Source organism: Aythya ferina (genome assembly GCF_964211825.1).
Source record: "Aythya ferina genome assembly, chromosome: 1".
NCBI lineage: Eukaryota > Metazoa > Chordata > Aves > Anseriformes > Anatidae > Aythya > Aythya ferina.
The window spans coordinates 32,684,862-32,695,866 of record NC_140296.1 but is presented as its reverse complement, the minus strand read 5'-3'; the positions used below and the strand labels follow the sequence as shown (position 1 = coordinate 32,695,866).

General features: G+C 39.3%; 1 long non-coding RNA gene across 1 annotated transcript; it reads right to left on the bottom strand.

Annotated features, from left to right (window-relative positions):
* Positions 1–305: 305 nt before the first annotated feature.
* LOC311429904 lies at positions 306–9,542 on the bottom strand. Its single transcript, XR_014688462.1, has 4 exons — positions 9,238–9,542; positions 5,957–6,068; positions 3,688–3,926; positions 306–1,322 (listed from the first exon to the last, which is right to left on the bottom strand). It is a non-coding gene; the product is annotated as an uncharacterized lncRNA (long non-coding RNA).
* Positions 9,543–11,005: the final 1,463 nt, after the last annotated feature.

Sequence of the window (11,005 nt, the reverse complement as noted above, 5' to 3'; positions counted from 1 at the left end):
CTACATGCAGACAATGATTTTGAGCATCAAGCATTTTGATAAGTAGAGCTTGTGAAGAATTCAATGTGTAGCTAAGCTCTCCACAGCAATATTAATGAACAATGACCTTGCTTTGAAAATGTAATGTGTGTATTTCTTCAGTGCCTCTTGATGATCTCTGCTGATTTGTCTGCTGTGTTCAGTGTTCTTTGGAATGCCTGCCCTGCCAGGAAATATAGAGTATCTAAACTTTGTTTTAGTAACTCTAAACTCCAATACAGGCACTTAAACAGGCACACACACACATACACACACAGAGACAAGTGTTCACATTATAAGACAGTTTTTATCCATTTTCCAGCAAAGCTCTCTCATCATAAATGATCACTAGCGGGTAAGAGCACCACTTACTTTGTATGGATACACGGAAAAACTCTTTGGGACAGAAAGATCAATTAACTTAAAATAAAACAATGAATTTTTCTGGACTTATAACCTTTTTTCTTTTCTTTTTAACTGCAAAGGGAACTTTCAGAAAAGCACTTAATTTCTGTGTCATTTCCCCCAGCTGTACAATGGGATAATAACATTGCTTTATCTCACTAGGATTCTGCAAAGAAAATTCATTATTCTTGTGAGAGCCTCCACTACCAGAGATAAGGGTGGTGGAAAAGCCTCTCAAATTCTCATTGCATTTGAGCTTATCATTGGTCACATGAGTAAAGTTAAATACATTCATAAGTGCTAGCTGGCTTTGGACCTAGGTGCAATTAAGGTAAAAATCAAAAGTTTGAAATTCTTAAAATGAAAAGGTGTTGTTCCAATTCAAGAAATCAATAGCTATGAGCTTAAGAAACACTGAATATGTTTTTGGAATATGCTTTTCTCTGCATCACAGTAACATTTACTGGCACAAAAAAGAGAAAGCATTTTCAGAAAACCCAGCATAAAGCAACTCCACAGTGCTCTATAGGCTTATTAGCTTATTGTGAAAAATTTTGTTAACACTAGAGTAAAGAATTCTGTTCAGTGCCCTATTGCTTGGTTTTGATACAACCGACAAGGATAAGTCCTTCTCTGGGCTGTTTTCAGAGATGCAGAGCCTTTCAATGGATGTTTCAGTTGAAGACTCAATCTGACCCTCTGGGAAGTACACAGTTACTTCTTATTTATTTATTTATTTATTTATTTATTTATTTATTTTTCATAAGTAGGGAAGGTATCAATGTTCTCCAGCAATCTTCATCACATGGCTTTTCATAGGAAGAAGAACAAAAGGTAGAACAAAAAGTACAGGTTGTCAAAGATGCTGTCACTTGGAACATATTTCTCCTGAGCTGTATCTGAAAGGGGAGATAAAAGAAAAGATACTAAAATATTTTATGTGTTTGAGATGAGCTCAACGTGATTCCTGTTGTTTCTCTGCTAAAACACATCACTGAATAAAGCAATATAAAGCTCAAAATGCTATCTTTGAAAATAGTTAGACAAACACTACTTAGAGGCTTGGTTGTTTTTTAACTTTGCTTTAGCCTGTCAAACTCAAGTGTAGACACTGCCTCTGCCCCCTTGCCGTTTACAAGGGTTTAGACAGCTGTTGTGAGCCTTCCTCTCCTTCAGTTATTCTGCTATAAATAGCAAGATGTGGAGCAACAAATGCCCACAAACACCACTGTAACAAAACACAGTAACGCATGAAGCCTACACTGGCTTGTATTGAAACTGTCCTTTTTATGGATGTTATATTTATGTCTCCTCCTTGACTAGAAGCTGACAGTGGTTGGCGGTCTGATCTGCACACTGAACTTGGCAGTTGTAATAGTCACAGTGCCTGAGAGGAATATTTGGTAACCACGGCAAGAGGCATTGCTGGTTACAAGCTGTGCATCTGTGTTTCATGTCTGCAGTCTGCTTTAATTTTTGTCTTACTCCACATCAAGCCTGCCGCTACTGCTTCACAGCTAAGGACAGTATTTTGCAAACAGTAAGGGGCAAATTTACTTCCAAACATTGATTCCCTTTTTAATCACAAAAAGCAAGAGGGCAGGGATCCTCCAGGACTTTGTACTCCTACTCCACAGGTACGACACCATGCAGATAATAAGCATCCTCTTCACCTCCCTAACTAGAAACTTCTGGTCTAAGCTAGTTGTCTGGCATCCACCTGTAGTGAGTGAAGAAAGAAAAGCACTGAAGAGACTGATTGATCCAGTCCTAAAGTAGATGTCTCAGACAAGCAGCATGAATTGCCCTCTGGAGCTTATCTCCTTCCATTAATTATAAAGGTAGCTTGGAAAACTGGTTTAGACTAGGTACTGGACTTACAGGCAGCTTAAGTTAGATGAGCTAACTTCCAGCCCTAGTTGAAAAGAGGCTACAGCAGAATCCTTTCCTCTCTGCCTATAGCAGGCTTTCTGCTGTGAAGAAACTTCAGGCAAAGCCCTGGCTTAATTTAAGTCCATGGCAGCACTTCTACCAGACTAGGATTTCCCCCGTCATACTTGCTTCTGATTCCAGCAAGCAGCACAGCCTCACAAAACTACCAACCGGGAATTGCTGTAGTAAAACCTTTGCCTAAATATTTCACAGTATAAGAAAAGAAATCGTGCATATTGGAGAGGTGCAAAAATGCTATTTCAAAACTGCTAGCAACTTTGCCTTTATTTTGTAAAGTGTTATTTTGCTGTACCATAAAACAAGGCCTTAACAGTTAAAGACACTCTTTTTTTTACCAGATGCCATAAAATACTATGTGAGTATTCACAAAAGCAAAAAAAAAAAAACAAAAAAAACAGAAACAAAACAAAACAAAACAAAAAGCTATTCATAAAACTGAAAGAGATTGGGGCAGAAATTGGGTGCCTCTGTGTTAATTCCCAAGTACCATGTTTTGACCCAGTTATTCTATGACTTACTCGAAAAAGTCATTGTATAAGCTCGACACAGAAATTGTGAAACCAAGAGGAAAGCCAAGAAATAACCTCAGACAAGACCTCCAAACAAACATGTAGGGATTTTACAAATGCAGGAAGGGGAGACAACAAAAGAGGTCTATGATAAAATATGACTCCTGCAGAAGGTGGTACATGTTTCACAGGTGGGTAAGGAGACAGACAGGGGTTATAGCCGACTCGCAGCCATTAGGGCTGACAGATAACAGGAAGACTATTTAGTATCTCCATCAGCATTTGGCAGTAGCCCAGGTCAGACAGACATGCAAATAAACCTTTGTTGTTTTAAAATCCACTTTCCGTTATGTTACCTTTTTTCCTCCACAGCTATGATTAGGTAATGTGTGTTGTTTTTTTTTTAAAGAAAGCCTTGTGGTCATTGCAGCATCTCAGGATTGGAGTTGTCACCAAAGAAGAACTGCAGGTATTAAAACCCCTAAGCGGAAAAGTGTCTGTTGCTGTGTGATAAGCAGTCCCAGTCCCGATGGCAAGGTGGCCCAGGTGGATGTATAGAGGACTTTTAGGAATGTGCCTGAGGACAGAGAAGAGCATGTAGCTTGTCTCTTGGGATCTATCTACCTAAACCTCCTGTAAACAGGAGAAGGCAAATCAGCCTGTGATACAGGCTGGCAGGATGTGAAGCAGTTTGGATCTGACTGCTTCCTGATGGCTGTTGCAGAAGACCACCAGAACTCATCAGGCCATGCCAAGGAGACTCATGGCAAAATGCTTGTTTTTGCAGCCCATGCTGACTTACCTAATCCTGCAGACAGGAACTGGGTTAGCAATCAGTCTTTAATCATAGCTACAGCCCTGCTGCCCATCACATCATTGTGTGAGCTGTGCCTGAACTCCAGGTGGGATGCATGGATCCAGAGAAGCCTCCAGCTGGTGCTCACCGCCAGTATGCTGCAGCACACTCCTCTGGTCATACAGATTTTGGTCACCTCAAAGCAAGAGTTTGTATCTAACCTCAATACACCATGCAGCACATACCTCAGAGGAAAAGGGATAAGAGATTCAGTTAACACTGCAGAGGATTTTTTTTCTATAAATACATATGAATATATAAAAATATATCAAACATAAATATTTTATTAAGTGCATTCCTGTGCAGCTGGAAGTATCAGAAAAGATACTTTTACTCACAATTTCAGCAAAGGTAAGTAACAATATTTCACTCTGCCTCGGCACGTACTTTGCCCACCAATTCCTACCTACATCTACTTTCCCTCCCATTCACAGTAACTGAACATGCTTCAAATATTAATTTTGAGTCAGTCCTCAAAACATCTCTGCAAAGGGCAAAATAATATCAGTCCCATTTTGTTGTGGCAGAGATAAAGTCACATATGGGTTGCCCATAGTTACCGAGAAAACCTGGAGGATATCTGTGGTTTAAACCTCTGTCCATCATTTGGCCACTGACATGCCTAGATGGCCAAAATAGCCTTTGTGTTGAAAAGCTGCTAGGCAGAATATGCGACTCAGGCTTCACTGAGCTTTGAGCACAAAACCCAGGCAGAGGCATATTTTACTGCAAATCACAGAATCACAGAATTTTCTAGGTTGGAAGAGACCTCAAGGTCATCGAGTCCAACCTCCAACCTAACGCTAACAGCCCTCCACTAAACCATATCCCTAAGCTCTACATCTAAGCGTCTTTTGAAGACTTCCAGGGATGGTGACTCCACCACTTCCCTGGGCAGCCTGTTCCAGTGCCTCACAACCCTTTCAGTGAAGAAGTTCTTCCTAACATCTAACCTAAAACTCCCCTGGCTCAACTTAAACCCATTCCCCCTCGTCCTGTCACCAGGCACGTGGGAGAACAGGCCAACCCCCACCTCGCTACAGCCTCCCTTGAGGTACCTAAAAAGAGCGATAAGGTCACCCCTGAGCCTCCTCTTCTCCAGGCTGAACAAGCCCAGCTCCCTCAGCTGCTCCTCGTAGGACTTGTTCTCCAGACCCCTTCGTTGCCCTTCTCTGCACCCGCTCAAGCACCTCGATGTCCTTCTTGTAGCGAGGGGCCCAAAACTGAACACAGTACTCGAGGTGCGGCCTCACCAGAGCTGAGTACAGGGGGACGATCACCTCCCTAGCCCTGCTGGTCACGCTGTTCCTGATACAAGCCAGGATGCCGTTGGCCTTCTTGGCCACCTGAGCACACTGCTGGCTCATATTCAGCCGACTATCCACCATCACTCCCAGGTCCTTCTCTGCCTGGCAGCTCTCCAACCATTCCTCTCCCAGCCTATAGCTCTGCTTGGGGTTATTGCGCCCCAGGTGCAGGACCCGGCACTTGGCCTTGTTAAACTTCATGCAGTTGACCTCAGCCCATCGGTGCAGCCTATCCAGATCCTCCTGCAGAGCTTTCCTACCCTCAAGCAGATCGACACACGCACCTAACTTGGTGTCATCTGCGAACTTACTGAGGGTGCACTCGATGCCCTCGTCCAGAAAATAAAGGGAATACTAAGGGAAACTATTCTTTTCCGTCTGTTAATGACTCTGCATTGCTAACCATAAGATTTCAGAAGTCATGAATTCTCTCTACAACAGTTTCCAAGGAATAAAACTAGCCAAAAGCAAAAAACAAAACAAACAAACAAAACAAAGCAAACAAACAAACAAACAAACAACAACAACAAAAAAAACACTATTTTTTGAGTCTCATGAATGCTCGTTTCGTTTTGTTTAACTCTGTTGCTAAGACTGTAGTGTGCACTCAGGTCAAGTTATCAAGGGTTTCTGAGGTACCACAAGAACTATAAACCTGTGCTTTTAAAAATGAAATATGAGATATATCCCCAGAATCTGGGACTTCAAGAATAAGACAACAAATATCATGAGACTCCATTAAAAGCAGGAGCTGACAACATTGTGACCCTGCAGTGACATGGAAGAGTCAGCACTATTTCTAGGAACTGTGAGATGTTATTAACTTTTGAAATGCCTTCTAGAACAATTTGGGGGGGCAAATTAATTGCTGACAGTAGTAATTTCACCTGAATAAAGTGAAAATTTACCTGAATAAGAAATTTCACCTGGTTCCTCCATGAATAAGTTTGGTTCTGGGTGTTTTTAATCTGTCCATCCAAGTTCAGCACATGCAATTTTCATACCAGCAGGGCATCTTTCCTGAAGGAAAAAAAAAAAAAAAAAAAGGAAGAAAAAGAAGAAGAAGGAGCAGACAGATTTTGGAAACAAAATTATTACTTGCAACTGTGACAAATACCATGGTGATGCTTACAAGAATTTTTCCTATTAAGTTTTAGCAAGTGCTAGTGCCGCAATAAATAACCTTTCATATACAGAGGCTTCAGAAGGAGCAAACAAGGAATAATGCAAACCATTCTAGAAGTATAAAGAAGGATTATATCACTTCAAAATTAAACCAGTAATATAATAGGAGGAAAAAAAGTAGCTGAAATATATGGAATTACTTACCAGGGTGTCCTCATTCCTAATCTACAATTTATATGCACATTTACTTTACCTTTTTTTTGTAGGAATAATTAGATGTACTTAGTCCAAATGAAAAATATCAGCTTATATGTAAGGCAATATAGAAGCATCTAAGGTTAAATAACACTCCTGGTAAGATGTATATGGAACTTTTTCATACCCAGTATAGTCAATTGGGGATTTTCCTCGCATTTTCCTTTTCTACTGAGGCTTCAATCCTACTTCCCCTGAGAAATTTAATTTCGCATGGGTAGGAACAAAGAGTTTTGAAGGTGGAATAAAATGTAAAGTCAACCTAAGTGTTTTCTGTGCAGATAAAATGTGCATGCAGCTGAGTTTACAGAAGGATTTCATAATATCAAGACCTACAGAGATCAAAAGTAATAATAAGGAGTCTCTCGGAGTCTGCAGTGGCATGAAAGGATCATGCATTCGGGAAAATCTTTACATTCTGTTTGTTGACATCTTGTAGATTGAGTTATGCCAGAGGGATATAAATCAATGAAGATACTGCTTAGTGTTTGAGTCCATTATTAATACAGTCCAGTATATTTTTATATGAATAAAGTTTTTTAAAAGTGAAAAACATATTTAATTTTTTAAATTCTTCAAGACAAGTTTCATTCCCCACTTGCACATATGATTTATATAATCTGAATGTTCTCCAAGTTCAGCCAGTCCTACTCAGGAAAAGATATGTATGTAAATTTGACAAATCATTATTAATATAGAGAAGCCTTGTTAGGGTGGCAACTTTATAACCAGAATCTGTAAATATAGCTAGAATTTCCCTATAGAAGAATACAGATTCTGCCTGGTTAGAGATCCCTGGGGATCTCTCTGGAAGTTGTCATTTCAACCTAAGCAGTCATCTTTTCAATCTAAGCATTACAATCCAAGGCTGAGATAGAAAAATAGGGACAAGCAATGTGGTGTTATGGTCCAGGAAAATATTCACTACCCCAACAAGATGTAGTTCAACAGCAAGGATACAAGTTGAAATGCAGACACAGAAAAGGAAAATATACTTAAGACACACAAAGGAGAGTATAAAATATTCCTGAACTAATATGCTAGATTGCTATATTTCCATTGATATATGTACAGAAACGAGTATCTAAGTCATTCTGAAAACAGTATTAGGATTCATGAAGCAGCTACTTAAATCAGCAGCTAAGATATCCTTAGTCTACAGCAATGCTTACAGATTGAAAAAAAATAAATAAAATAAGAGAGAGAGGGAGAAAATGGAAAATAGTGACTACTGGATGCTTGGATCCAACAGAGTAGGAAAAAAAAAATAGTTCATGTAATAGAGCAGTGCAAATGTTTTCAGTTCTGGAAAAGTTTATTTGGAGGATTTAAGTAAGCAAGAGTTCAGTCCTAAAGGTAGAACTTTAATGGAAATTAAGGAGGACCTGACATGTTGAAGGCTGACAAAAATAAGAAGCTACCAGGAAAAATAATAAGAGACCATTAAAATCCACCACATCTTCCAGCTCCATTGTGATCAAGATCACCTGGACTTACATGAAAAAAAAAAAAAGAGTATTGAGAATAAACTGCCAGGGAGACCAAGCAATTATAGGAGATTTTTTTTTTAATCTATTATATTATAGATGGGAAAGTTGAGCAACACAGATATAGTCATTTAGTCAGATAACTATACAGAACAAACAAACCAGATAAGTAAAATAACAGAATTGATCAAAAAAAAAAAAAAACAAACATTTACAAATATATTGAAGGTGGATGAAGATATACTTCAGAGAAAGATGCCCAGAAATACAGAAGGCCAAGCAATATATATGTAAAAAAAAAAATATGTATATATATTATTAAGACAGATACAAAGTTTTCTGAACTATACCCTCAGCACCGTTGTATTACATGAAAGAGAGGTGGAGATAAAGCAGCAAATAGTATCAGGAAGATTTCAAACAGTTCAGTAGGGAAAAACACAGATTTCATACTCATATGCAGAAACACAGGAGTAGACACATGGAACACAAAACACTATATTGCCTGCGTCATTGCTTGTTATTAAAAAAAAAAAAAAAAAAAAAAAAAAAAAGCATGGGTCTATTAAAGTCAATGGAGCTGTAGCAGTTTAAAACAACTGAGTTTTTGTCCCTGTGTAGCAGTATGGTTGAAGGGTTCCCTTATGGTGAAGGAAATCACATTTCTCCCTCATAGTCCATTGAAAAAACATTTCCAACATAAACTATCTTTAGAAAAAGACCTCCATGGGAAGTGGAGAAGCTTCGTCATAACTGATGAAAAGATGGTTTCCCAACAGGGAAATTGCTTGAGAATGCATGTGAACATATTTTTCTCTTCCTCATTTTTATTTTTGAGACAGCTTTTTCGAAGGTTTTAGCACAGACAAAACAGTTGCTAAGCCACACACTGGCAAAACAGGTACAGTATTTATTGGCTTCACTGGTTAGACATAAGCATATGTCACAGATGAAATTATACACTTCACTTGTAAGAGAGGAGCAGCAATACATTCACTGATATAATGTAGTGACCTATCAAAGCTTAATCATAAATAAAACAGCAACTAAAGATTCTCAATGGCAACGTACGCTTGATTAGCTACTACATAGAGGACGGGGTTAGTCGGATGCATTCGGAAGACCCTCCCATTCAGTCATAAATTTCAGAGTGCATCCCCTTGCTTTCTAAACTCCTTGAGCTGAAGAGGTAAGGAGCCTAGGTGAGGCTGCATCCACGCCCAGTCCCAGGCTTAGCAACGGTTTATGTCCAAGGAGTATGTGTGCACAATCAAAGATATAACCTTATCAAAGCTTACAAAGATTAGCAAGCATTCACTTACCGAGGATCTGTTGTAGCAAGGAATCCATCACAAGGAGTAAGGGATTTCTGCAGAAGTGACCTTGAGAGGTGTCCTTGCCCATAGGGAGATCCTGTCATGCAGCCAGCTGCCATGCAGAGGAGCTCAAAGGCCTCTTGGCCTGCTCACTATATATGGGGTAAGATGATGGCTTAACAGTTACTGCTTTTTTGGCACATGCTCTATTGACTCTCAGCTGCTGAATAAGATGTCTGTCAGTTTCTCTGGCACCCAGTTTGAGCCAATGCTGTGGTTGCTGTCTACATAAGCAAGGCCCAGAGTGCAGTGGCCACTATCTGCCTGAGCAAGGCCTTGGGTGCAACAGCCAGTGTTTGAGCAAGGCAACAAGCAGACCGAAGGCAAGTGGAGGGGGGATCACACCATCAGAGCATATCACAAGTATACCACAGCGCCAAGCCCTGGGCAGTATTTTACCTAACCCCAAAAGACCCCATCTAGCCTAGACTGGATCAGTTACAAAAAGATAGGGGACCACAGCTCTGATGAGTATTTCTGCCATGGATCTTGCTTGACAGAGATACACCAGGAATCTTACTGGGCAAGTCAGAGAAAATATGTCCTGTGAAAGTGGCCTAAGACTTCCATGAAAATAACTCACAAAATAAAAGTATTCCAAAATCGAATCTAATAACACTGTATAGAAAAATCTATTCTACCAGACTGGAATTCAGAGTATCATAAAGCTAGGGAACTGAGCAAGCAACATTAAACAAGACAAGCAAAATGTAATCCAGAGCACTTGTAACAAAAGCAGAGAATAAGGAATGAGAGAATAAAAGTGTGAAGGCAGCCTAATGCTTCCACAATTAATAGATCTACTTTAAAAAAAAAAATCAATTCAGTTTAAAGTTAGAAAGATGTCAGGAAGGAGCAATTATTCATGGCTAATTACTTTTTAGAGGATGATGACAATGGGTTAGTTTTCTCTGGTATTGATGAAGAAAAACCTCTAGGGAAATCATTTGCAAAGGTTACCAAGGATATGAATTATTCTCTGGTATGTATGAAGTACAAGAATATGAAAGAATGAGTAAAATACTAGTGTAGTGAAGGTCATCAAGACAACTCAGCTAATAGCATAAATTACCGCTTTAGAGATTCAAACATGCCATCAATATGTCTAATAATGAATGATCTCCTGGAAGGGATGATTTGTTATGAACTGCTCAGATACTCACCAGAAAGAAGACTTTAAAACAATTTGCTTCAAGAGAATATAACAAAAGACAAAATTGCAGAATTCTGTTTGCAGTTGTCCCTATGAGTGAATAGTGAATTAGGGGAAAAAAAAAAAAAAGGAAAAAAAAAAAAACTTTACACAGGACTATACTGAGATCTGTTGTCTTCCTATAGTGTAGGGTTATGTATGACATTCTCTTGAATTCCATTAACTGCCCCATCCCTCTCCAGAACTGCTATGGTAGTCTTCTAGTCTTCTCCATTTTATCTTCTCTCCATTTTGTGTTTTCTCTTATCCATGCTGTCTCTTCAGTATATCTATTCACAGCCATCTTGCCTATATGAGCCCTTTAAGATAGCTGGCATCAGCTTTACCTCTTAGAAAAGTAGCCTGTCTCACTATGTCCATACCCCAGTGGACTCTCCATCCTAATTTGCTCACAGCCATCATTAGTTGTTCACACACTGTTCCAAGTGCCCTAAAACATTTGAAAATCTGATTATAGAGTCCATAGCACTCATCATAAATTCTTCTTCTCATTCCTTTCTC